Below are 11,110 nucleotides of genomic sequence, written 5' to 3' on the forward strand. Positions count from 1 at the left end.
AAAGTGCCCAGTGTGGCCCACTGGTCGGTCGAGGCTTGACCTATGAACCAGGAGGTCACAGTTCGATTCCAGGTCAGGGCATATGCCCGGGTTGCAGGCTCAGGTGGTGGCTGGTCAATGATTCTCTCTCATCATTGATGTTTCTACCTCTTTCTCTCCCTTACACTCTGAAATGAATAAAAATATAAAAAAATGCATACATCTGTATTATATAAAAGCAATTTGAACACTTAAGGAAATATGAGAGGAGATTGATTTCCATCTGTGATAGGTAGAATACTGCCCCCCCCCCAAAAAAAAATATGTTTACTTCCTAATCCGCAGTACCTGTGAATATATTACCTTACATGTCAAAAAGGACTTTGCACTTGGCAGATATTATTAAACCAAGGATATTGAGATGGGAAGAGAAGCCTATTCTGGAAGCTCTAACCTAATTACAGTGGGTTTTCTAAGAGGGTCAGAGTCAGAGAGAGAGCTGAAGATGCTGCCCAGCTGGCAGTGAACAGGGAGGAAATGGACACAGGTCACGGGATGCAGGCACACTCCGAGAGTACGTAAAAAGTCCCGGAAACAAATTCTCCCTTAAAACTCCCAGAAGGAATGCAGCCCCACCACCTTGATTTTAGCCCAGTGAGACTTCTGACCTGCAGAACTCTCAGATAATCAATTTACATGGTTCTGAGCCAGGAAATTTGTGTTCATTTGTTGCAGCAGCAAGAGAAAATGAATACACAATTCAAGAGAAACTTCAAAGAGAACGTGGAGTTTAGGGTAAGTTTCCCATGGGTAGGATGCTGGGGAAGGTCTGCCACAAGGGTTGGAGAGGACCATCATTGTTGATACCAAGGAGGAGATGTTTAATCAGTCCCAGACAGTACAATGTGAATGGTGGTAAAGACTGAGAGGAATTTCTAGGGCAGTGTCTAGGGTTCAAAATGTTTTCACTTCCACTTATTCAATAGAAAGCCATTGTAGACTAGGATGCACACACTTACGCACAGATAGACACACCCACACACCCACACTAACCCCCACCACCACACACACATAGGCAGATTGTCACATAACCTAATTAATGGCATAGATCTCCCTTAGTGTGCTTATAAGTCACTCAGCACTGCTGGTTATTTTCTTGTTGTTATGGGTTCCATTGCTCATTTTGCAAATGAGCCCTTTTAGGCAATGATAACAAAAGGCACCTGAAAATGATGAACCAAATTCTAACAATGTCTTTCAATATCCTGGGGCCTTATGGGAAGGAAACAGGCAAAAGTCAAACTATTTTATGTATATAGCATTGCTAAGTTATTTGTTGCTGTTGTTTTCTGCCTTATTTTCCTCATGAATAGAATGTGCTAGGAAATGCTACCTCCAATGCTTATTGTTGACAATACAAAATAGAGTGCAGGTCCTGGCTGGGTAGCTCACATGGTTAAAGCATTGTCCAGATATGCTTTCTATTCCCAGTTAGGGCACATACAAGAATCAACCAATGAATGCATAAATAAGTGGAATAATCTCTCTCTCTCTCTCTCTCTCTCTCTCTCTCTCTCTCTCTCTCTCTCTCGTCAATCAATAAGTAAAAAAAATTTAAAGCACCAGTGCACTCATAATGCCTAGGGGGGAAAAGGAGAGGGATGAAGAAAGAGCGAAAAAAATAAAATTCTAGTATTTATTAGATATCTATTAATGCTATGAGTTATGCTGTGTTTATTTCTCAGTGGCATATATTTTTGATAAAACTTACTCTCCTATATCCCTAATAAACTTTCTACTCAGAAGTTCTGAAGAATGACAAAATGGGTGGTTAGTGGCTTGTTGATATATATTTATAAATACATGTTAAATGTTATGATCGGAACACTATTTTACTAAGCAGAAAAGAGCCAATGGAAACAAAAAGTTGCAGTTTTTCTGTTGGAAAGAGTTGATCCCAGGTCCTTACAACTTCCTTCTCCCTGACATATATTGATTTGGGAGAAAAATAAAAAGTTCAAAATGAACAGAATTTTTTCCCCATTGATGGAACTAGAGTGATTTTTTAAGATATAAATTCATAATTCTGTTGCAAACAACGAAGCTCAAAGTTCCAAAGCTATAGTTCTGAGAAATTCTACACAATGGTTTAGTGAGCACTCTGACTTTTCCAAAAGAATGACTGATACATTTATCCAGGCTAGTGGGGATGTTTTGCTTCCCATTACATTTATGGATTAAAAAGGAAGTGAGGCCCTAACTGGTTTGGCTAAGTAGATAGAGCATTGGCCTGCAGACTGAAGGGTCCCAGGTTCAATTCCGATCAAGGGCATGTACCTTGGTTGTGGGCACATCCCCAGTAGGGGGTGTGCAGGAGGCAGCTGATTAATGTTTCTCTCTCATTGATGTTTCTGACTCTCTATCCTTCTCCCTTCCTCTCTGTAAAAAATCAATAAAATATATTTTTTAAAAAAGGAAGTGGGAATTTGCTAAAATGACCTAAAATAGAGTGAGGAAGAGTCTGAATCTGCCTCAGCATAAAACATGCCATGCGAGCCGAGGAGTTCTAATTCTATTAAGCACAGTGTCTTCAGTGGGAAAATTGAACTGGTCAAGACTCGTCAGATAGTATTAAGTGAAAGAAGATGGGTAATGGCATGTCACAGAGATCGATGCCTGGCCCACCTCTGCCCACCTATGGGCATGGCTTCCCATCACAGTGGACAGACGTGTGAATCACAGGAAATTGGAAAGAATAGTCAGCTGCCAAGAGGGGTGGTGGAGAAAGCAAGTTCTCTTAAAATGGCCATACAGTGCTTGTGGACTTTCAGATTATAGCAGAGATTTTATAAAACAAAAGAATTCTGCACCCTGTTGGCATACATGATTGTATTACAGTGCTACATCATGAAAACTGATCTGATATTGACCCCTTCCTATGTTTTCAAGCTTACTGGAGTTCATGCAAGTTATACATGAGCATACTAGATATTAACACATAGGTTCTAGTTAGACATTAAGTGCTAGAGAGCTACTAGTATTCAATGAGTACTATCAGCTTCCACTACTGCTTTTAATTTTATAGTATCATTATACCCTTGCAATAACTTCTAAAGATGGCAGATGGCAACATTATTTCTGTTTTACTGACGTGAAGACTGGGTTTTAAGGAGCTTGCTGATGTCCACGCTGCTAAAATGAGAGCAGAGTTGCGATTCTAATTTCAGTTCATCTTACCTTGGAGTTTAAGATTTTTGACGTTATGCAAATACACAAACCCAGGCACACACAAACAGCCTACCCCGTGTATGTATGTAGGCATGTAGGTATATATCGGTTTATCTACTCGTCTATACATGCACTGTTGGTTGGAATTGTTCCTGTATATCTTTTAGATTTGCCCCTTACCAGAGCCATTTGAGGAAGTAATAGGGACTATTCTTTAGGTGAGAATAGAATAGCCTTGGACAAGAGAAGCTCTCAGGTAACAGGAAGAGGCAGACAGAAAGAAAAATTGCTAAGGTTTATTTCTACTATGAAGAATGTAAAGAGGACCAAGGTTGCAATTGAAAGCCCTGTGTATCTTTCAAAGCATTCTAAGAGGCGCATTAAGCCAAAGTGAGAAATGGGTACGGGCCCTTCCTGAAGTAGTCAGAATTTCCAGATTGAGGAAAATGAGCTCCTAGACCTGCCTTCAGTTCTCTGGATGTGGCAAAGCCCTATCCTTTGGGACGGACACAAAAAAAAATTCTTTTTAAATACAAGGCAGTTTTCCTAAGTAAGGTGATTTTTATTTCATACTAGAGGCCTGGTGCACGAAATTTGTACACTTGGGGATGGGGGAGGTCCCTCAGCCTGGCCTGCACCCTCTTGTAGTTCCTTCACCACTGCTGTGCTCACCAGCCGTGAGCCCGGCTTCTGGCTGAGCGGCACTCCCCCAATGGAGCGCACTGACCACCAGGGGGCAGCTCCTGCGTTGAGTATCTGCCCCTCGTGGTCAGTGCGCATCATAGGGACTAGTCGTTCTTCTGTTCAGTCGATTTGCATATTAGCCTTTCATTATATAGGATGTGTGTTCGAGTCTATGAATATGTCTCAAGATGTATATCTCTAATGAAGTTGCATACATTTCCTGTAATGTATGCATATTGGCCTTCTGCTGAAGAGAGTGATGCTGCAAAAAACAAACAAACAAAAAAACACACACATTGAAATTCTGAAAGTGATAGTTTGGGGTTCAAATCCTAATATTTAATTAGTAGTAACATTTTCAATATTAGAATGAAAAAAAAGTATTACACAGCTTTTAGGATTCTTGTGAAAAAATAAAAGCATTATTTATACATAAACTTTCACAATTATGGCAGGTTTTATTAGAGCTTAAATTGTTTTTGTCCTCGTTGTTGAGCTCATTTATTTATTTTAATTGAAGTTATTGGGGTGACACTGGTTAACACATTTATACAGGTTTCAGATGCACAATTCCACAACACAATCATATCCAGGGTTCAGGCGATAGGCGGGAAAATATATTTTTTGTCCAAGTTAGGACAATACAAGTTGCTGATGCCGTAAAAAAATGCCATTACTTTCCATTGTGAGTGGGAATTGTAGTGAGTTTTACACTAAAAGTGAAGCAATAGTATTTTCGTTTTGAAAGGATAACTCAAAGCAGCATCTTCCAATGTAAATGTTCTCAGAAGGGAGTAAGGAGTAAAGATCCCTGGAAACCAAAACCAAACAAGGCAACCAGTTATTTTGTTTAATTTGACTGCAAGGCACTTGTTATCATATAAATTTCAAGGAATAGAAGGTGAAAATTTTTTAGAGAGTTGATGCTTAGAAATTGAAAAGCTTGGCAGACCCTTGTCAACCTTGTAATGCTGAGGAAGAAAAACAGTTGAACCGACTGCGAGCGTGGCTCAGTGGTTGAGTATTGACCTGTGAACCAGGAGGGTGCGGTTCCATTCTTGGTCAGGACACATGCCCGGGTTGGGGGTTGGATCCTTGGATCCCCAGTGTGGGGTGTGCAGGAGGCAACCAGTCATTGATTCTCTTTCATCATTGATGTTTCTCTCTCTCTCTCCCTCTCCCTTCCTCTCTGAGATAAATAAGAACATATTAAAAAAACAAAACAAGAACAAAAAAATTAACTCTAGGACTGGCTGGGGATCAGAAGCCCTGGTAAGCACATAAGGCTTTCACTTTAACTGCTGAAAGGACTTGGTTCTAGGAGTAGGGAAAACCGGAAGTAGAACAACAGCCTAAAACTCAACCTTGAATTAACTCACAGGTTAACTGGATGGAGGCAGCCAGGCTGCATTCAGTGGTCTGTCAGACAGAAGCTGCTTCCGCTGGAGGAAGATAGCATCATGCATACCCTATGTGCTTTTCTAGATACACTGAGGCACAGTTGTCTGGCCACTATGCTGTATACCTGAAACTAATACAAAATGATATTGAATGTAAATTACGATTTAAAAATAAAATTAAAAAATAGAATTTTTTAAATTGAAAATTAAAGCCCTAGCTAGTTTGGCTCGGTGGATAGAGGGTCAGCCTGGGAATTGAAGGGTCCTGGGCACATACCTTCCTTATAGGCTCTTCCCCAGCCCGGGCCTTGGTCCAGGCTCATGCAGGAGGCAACCAATTGATGTGTTTCTCGTACACTGATGTTTCTCTCTGTCTTTCCCTCTCTCTTCTACTCTCTCTAAAAAAAAAAAAAAAAAAAAAAAAAAAAGGAAAATATCCTCAGATGAGGATTAAAAAAAAAAACTTAAAAATTACCAGGCATAGACTTACGTTTCCTCTTGAGGTGTCACACATTGAGGAAACAAGTGCGCCTGCCCTAGGAAGGAGACTCTGCTGGCTGACTGACACAAGCGTGCTGGTGACTCCCAGCGGAGCGCTGAGACTATGAAGACAGATACTGAACTGAGATTGAGGGTGCTGAGCTCATCCTAGGAGAGAGCAAACTCCTGGCTGCTGTTACCCTGGCGAAGCAGCTGGAAAAGGAAGGAAATCACTATAGATGTGGGTACGAGGAAAAAGAGCGCTTCACATTGAACAAATTTTCAAAGTTCAAGGGGTGAGCTGACAGCAATTTAGAATCCCTGGGAGCCAGAAGCAGAAAGGAAACTCTCTTTCTTCCCTAACAATTCTTTTCACCAAGCGCCGTGAAGGAAGTGTGAGCCTCGGGAGGGGGCTGAGTGTCGGGCCCGGAGGGTCTGGAGTGTTTCTCGAAGACTGCGGTGCTCTCAGACTTCCACCCTGACAGCCGTGCTGTAGCAGGTGTCTCTCAGCGCTCACACCCTTTTCCACTCCAGGAGCCCTCTGCCTCCTTAAGAGTGTAAGGGGAACCCTTGGGTTCCTCTAGGCCAGGGTCTCTCTTTCTTGATCATCATATCAACAGATGTCGGGATGATCAATGGCTGAGAAAAAAACATTCCGACCCGCAGAACCTCCAGGAAGTCTTGAGATTTCACCCTCACAGGGCTGGAAAATCGTAGTGAACTGGCCCTTAATAATGAAAAAGGAAACGCAAACATAAATCAACAGTTGGATTCATCTTGTGCACCATAAGAAGAAGGGGTATTGTGCCCTTTTCTGGATAAAACATGTTATTTCTCTAAAAACTGGTTTTTACCCAAAATGTCCAGCATTCATGAAAAACTATACAAGAGACTTCCGGTTTTAGCCACACAGACAATGAAGGCCAGTTCTCCAAAGATATGGAAAATAAGGTGATGCGGACAGTCGCCCAAGCTCACTGCCTGTAGGAAATTTCCAGGTTTCAGTGAAAGGAGAAAGGATTCAGGAGGAACCTGCCAGGCTCCCAGAATTGAGGAGATTGGAGATCTGGGAAGGCGAAGGCAGCTGGAGTTTGCCAAAAAGAATATCAGAAAGGCCCTAGCTGGTTTGGCTCAGTGGATAGAGCATCGGCCTGCAGACTGAAGGGTCCAGGGTTTGATTCCGGTCAAGGGCATATGCCCCGGTTGCGGGCTTGAACCCCAGTAGGGGGCGTGCAGGAGGCAGCTGATCAATGATTCTCTCATCATTGATGTTTCTCTCTCTCTTCCTCTCCCTTTCTCTTTGAAATTAATAAAAATATATTTTAAAAAAAGAATATCAGAAAGATATTAAGATAAAACTCCAGATATTTGCAGAGGGTTCCTCCTGTATTCTTGAGTACCAGTAGCACACAAATGTGAGGGAACGCATCATGGCTGGGATAGAACCCTTAAAAAGATTCAGAGGGGCTCTGGCTGCGGTTGCTCAGCATTGATGAAAAACACAAATAAAACAGGAAAATATTTAAATGCAAACATATTGTACAACTCCGTTGGTATACATTTTTAAAACAGGCAAAAGGAATGAAGGTGGAGATGATGAAACTAGACAACCAATGGGTCCAGGCTGCCTGTCACACTATTTGAGCCAATTCAGCAGAGACAGGGTTGAATCATATATGAGTGTTTATTCCAACAATGCAGGCAGTATGGGAGAGCAGCAGGCCATCCACAAAAATCTGCTCTGCACCCCACCATAAGCCAGCTGCTTACATGGTGTAGAAGGCCAAAGATTACACGGGGAAGTAGGCAAAAGGAATAACAATGGGTATAATGGTTACAGATTACAGGCAAGGCGGGCTGGGGATTTGCAAAGAGGAGGGGCATCTGGGACCCCACTGCTTCTTTTCCGCAAGAAGGTTGTTCATCTTTCCATGATAATAGGCAGTTCTCAGATACTCCCATGTCTCCGGGCCTACAACTCTCAGCCAGGTTAGAATGTGCTTTCTCTAATCCTTAGTTAGTGGGACAATCACGGTTAACAGAGCATGGTTAATATTTCTTCCCCCAACAGCGACATAGGCGCAGCTTCTTTTAGGGGTCCTGATGACTGGGAGCTTTTGGGGTGCTAGTCACATTCAAATTTGATCTGCATTGTGATTAAACAAGTGTTTTTCCTTCTCAAGAACTAATTGACTTGATCCATTTATGAGCTGGGCACATTTTCTGAATGCGTCCTTTATTCCACCAAAATGTGTATTTAACAAAATGACCTAAACAATATTCAACATCAGACTTTCTCAGAAAAAAAATGTCCTTGAATGCTTTTTACTTCATAGAAGAAGTACTTTCACATAAAAAACTATAAAGGGCATATAAATTTAAGGCCTAGAGAGAGGTATTTATCACTTTGTTCCTGAAAAAATAAAATCTTTTAAGTGTACTTTCTGTGCTTTTAGAAAAATGCAATGGCTGTTTTCTTTATAAAAAGCCTTAACACTGTAATATAGAAATTGGATATGAAAAGTGATAAAAATAATTTAGTGGCATAGGGGGAAAGCTACATGTCATTGCAAAACATAAATACCATAACACACGTTTAATCACAAAAATCACTTCAGTCTGTCCTCCCTGCATTAAACACTTTAATTTCAAACGGAATAAAACACTCCAACTGAAAGGATTATTTTACATGTGTCTGCTTGGTGTTCTAGTTTTCTCTTCTTTTTATTAACTAATGTATCGTGTGAGTCAAAACAGTTTCTCTTTTTTAAATTCGCACAAATTATTTCTGACATCACCAGAGTTAAAAGTGCATGCCAACGTTAAAAAATAGACGGTGCAGGGGGAGGGGGAGGAGGGAAATAATGTTCCTGAATGTTCTTTCCAGTTCTGCCTGCGTGTAAATACAAATGACACCCTGTCCCTGATTGCGGCCTATGAGTCTTACACACTTGAGCAGCCGCGGCTTCTTCATGCTCATTCCTGCCCTGTGTGAGATCCCATAAATGTCACTTCTTCCATAGCCCCCTCTCCCAGGCTAGCATACGCTTTCAGTGGAACTAAATGTTCATTGTTATCAAATGAGAAAATGTGTAGAAGTGCTTTGATAACCATAAACCACTAAAGAACTAGCTATAGACCTCCGTTGTCACTGAGGGGTCCTTGGTTTCTGACTTAGCAACTTGGGAACGTGAAGAATTCCTCGAGGGAGAGGAATGCTATCGATTGGGAGACAAAAGCTTGCTCCACAGGTAAGTCTCAGAGACCAGGCGGGACTGAGCCACTTCAGATCTGAAGGGTGTTGGAGTGGCTCAGTTACCACATTCACCTTGTCCTTGGAGACAGTCCTTCAGTATGAAGGAGAAAAATCCAAGGAAAAAGTGGCTTTCTCTTCCACAAATGGGCAAGAAGTTTTGAGAATGGATGTTAATGAACCTCGGTCAGTGGGTATCCACTGTGTTCTGTGGGTCTTTTCTTAAAGGTAACGCCATGACATGTGCGACAAAATCACTAGAAAATAACAGACTCGACTGATCTCTGAGCCCAGGAGATCATTAGCCTTCACTTTTCTAAGTAAGATCTTTCTGTTTAATCTGCTTTTTTTCTAAATGGAAACCTTCCCCTTGCTTCCCACCAACAGCCTCCCCATCCTAACACACAGACATAGTTAACAATCAGGAAGGAAGATCGGCAAGCAATTAAGGCATTTAGATATCATTAGGTGCTCCAACTGTTTCTTCCTGTTATTGCACACTTCCTATTTGGGTAGGCGAAATATCTGAAAACAATCATTGCAAGGAAGAAGTTTAAGTAAAATCAGATATAAACAACTAAACCCTTGAGGAGCGCTGAAGCTTCATGAATAATTCTTGAATAGTGTGGATGCTGCCTTGCTCAACTCACAGAGTCTTTTCAAGATGTTAGTTTCATGTTTTATTTAAGCTCAACATAAACGGTACCGCGGTCCTCATCAGCTTTCTTTCATCTCACTCCCAAGACTGATGTGTTGATGTTGCAATATGGGAAGAGGGCCTTGGGGATAGGCTTTAAATCCCATCCAGATATTCTGTGAGGAGTCACAAATGAAATTTTTTTTGCCAGGAACTAAGTCGTAAAATTTTTCTCAGCAGGCACATCTGCTGATCAGTAGTAATTAGTCTTCTATTATCCAACTGGTCGTCTAGATATGTCTTATGGAGATATAACTGGTGAAGCATCCCTGGGTGTAATCTTTCTCTGAAGAGATTCTGCAGAGCAAGTGACCAATGGATCGACTATAAAGCACACAAAAATCAAAGAGAATGCCACTAAAGGCATACTAGAGCCGAGTCTCCATTGAGGAAGAAAACTAATCTATTGGTCTATCTTCATTATGAATGGTTGCTATTTATGATGATTTTATGATTCCACCAGTCAGTAGTTCTCATGGGATATTTAAGTCCCTGAGTTACTTACAAATTAAGTTCTGGACCTCAAGTCATTTGTAAATCAATTAGTTGTTCTCGTCTTAGCTCAAATGCTACTTTGAGCTACAGTGTTCTATTTGGTGACTAGGGCTCCTGGTAATTCTGATTGGTGTATTGAACATTAAGGAGTGGAACAAAGAAAGTAGTTTCATGATGCCTGTGGTTGGATCATTCTTATGAAATCATTATTCTATCAGTGCCACGAGTTACTTAATGGAAATCTAATAAAGACCATGCAAATTTTTATGTGGACAAAAAAAACAACACCTAAAGACAAATGAAACAAAAAATACCATACAAACAAACAAAACACACACACACACACAAACAGGAAACTAACATCTGGAAATACTTTACATCATCAAACCAGCATTCACCTTAATTGTTCTTACAGACAATTTTTTAAGATTTTCTAAATTCGGAATCTAATATCTACCCTATATGTATCAAGAATGTGATTCAAGGGGGCTCTTAGCATTTCTTCCCAGGAAACAGTTAGAAGGTTACATATATAGGATGCTTGGAAATTTAAGTGAACTATCTCTGAAGTTAAATTCTTTATATAGATATTCCTATTGGCCAGAGGCCAACTGATTAACAATATATTGCGCTGCAAAACACTTCGCTAGAATAGATTAATAATGCCAAATAACTCCTTTGGTCTAGTAGTAGTTGTCTTCTAAGGGTTATTTTGTTTGAACTAACACATGCATTTCAACTATGACCAAATAGTTGACTCCCCCTGAACTGTGACTTATAAATGGTTTTTATTTGATTGAACTTTATGAGACTGCAAGAGGATTTGGAATCTGATGTGTCAAAACAAACCACCTGCCTATGTATTTGAAGCCAATGAGAGGGCAAGTGTTCTTT

Source organism: Myotis nattereri, assembly GCF_964212035.1.
Source record: "Myotis nattereri genome assembly, chromosome: 15".
Lineage (NCBI taxonomy): Eukaryota > Metazoa > Chordata > Mammalia > Chiroptera > Vespertilionidae > Myotis > Myotis nattereri.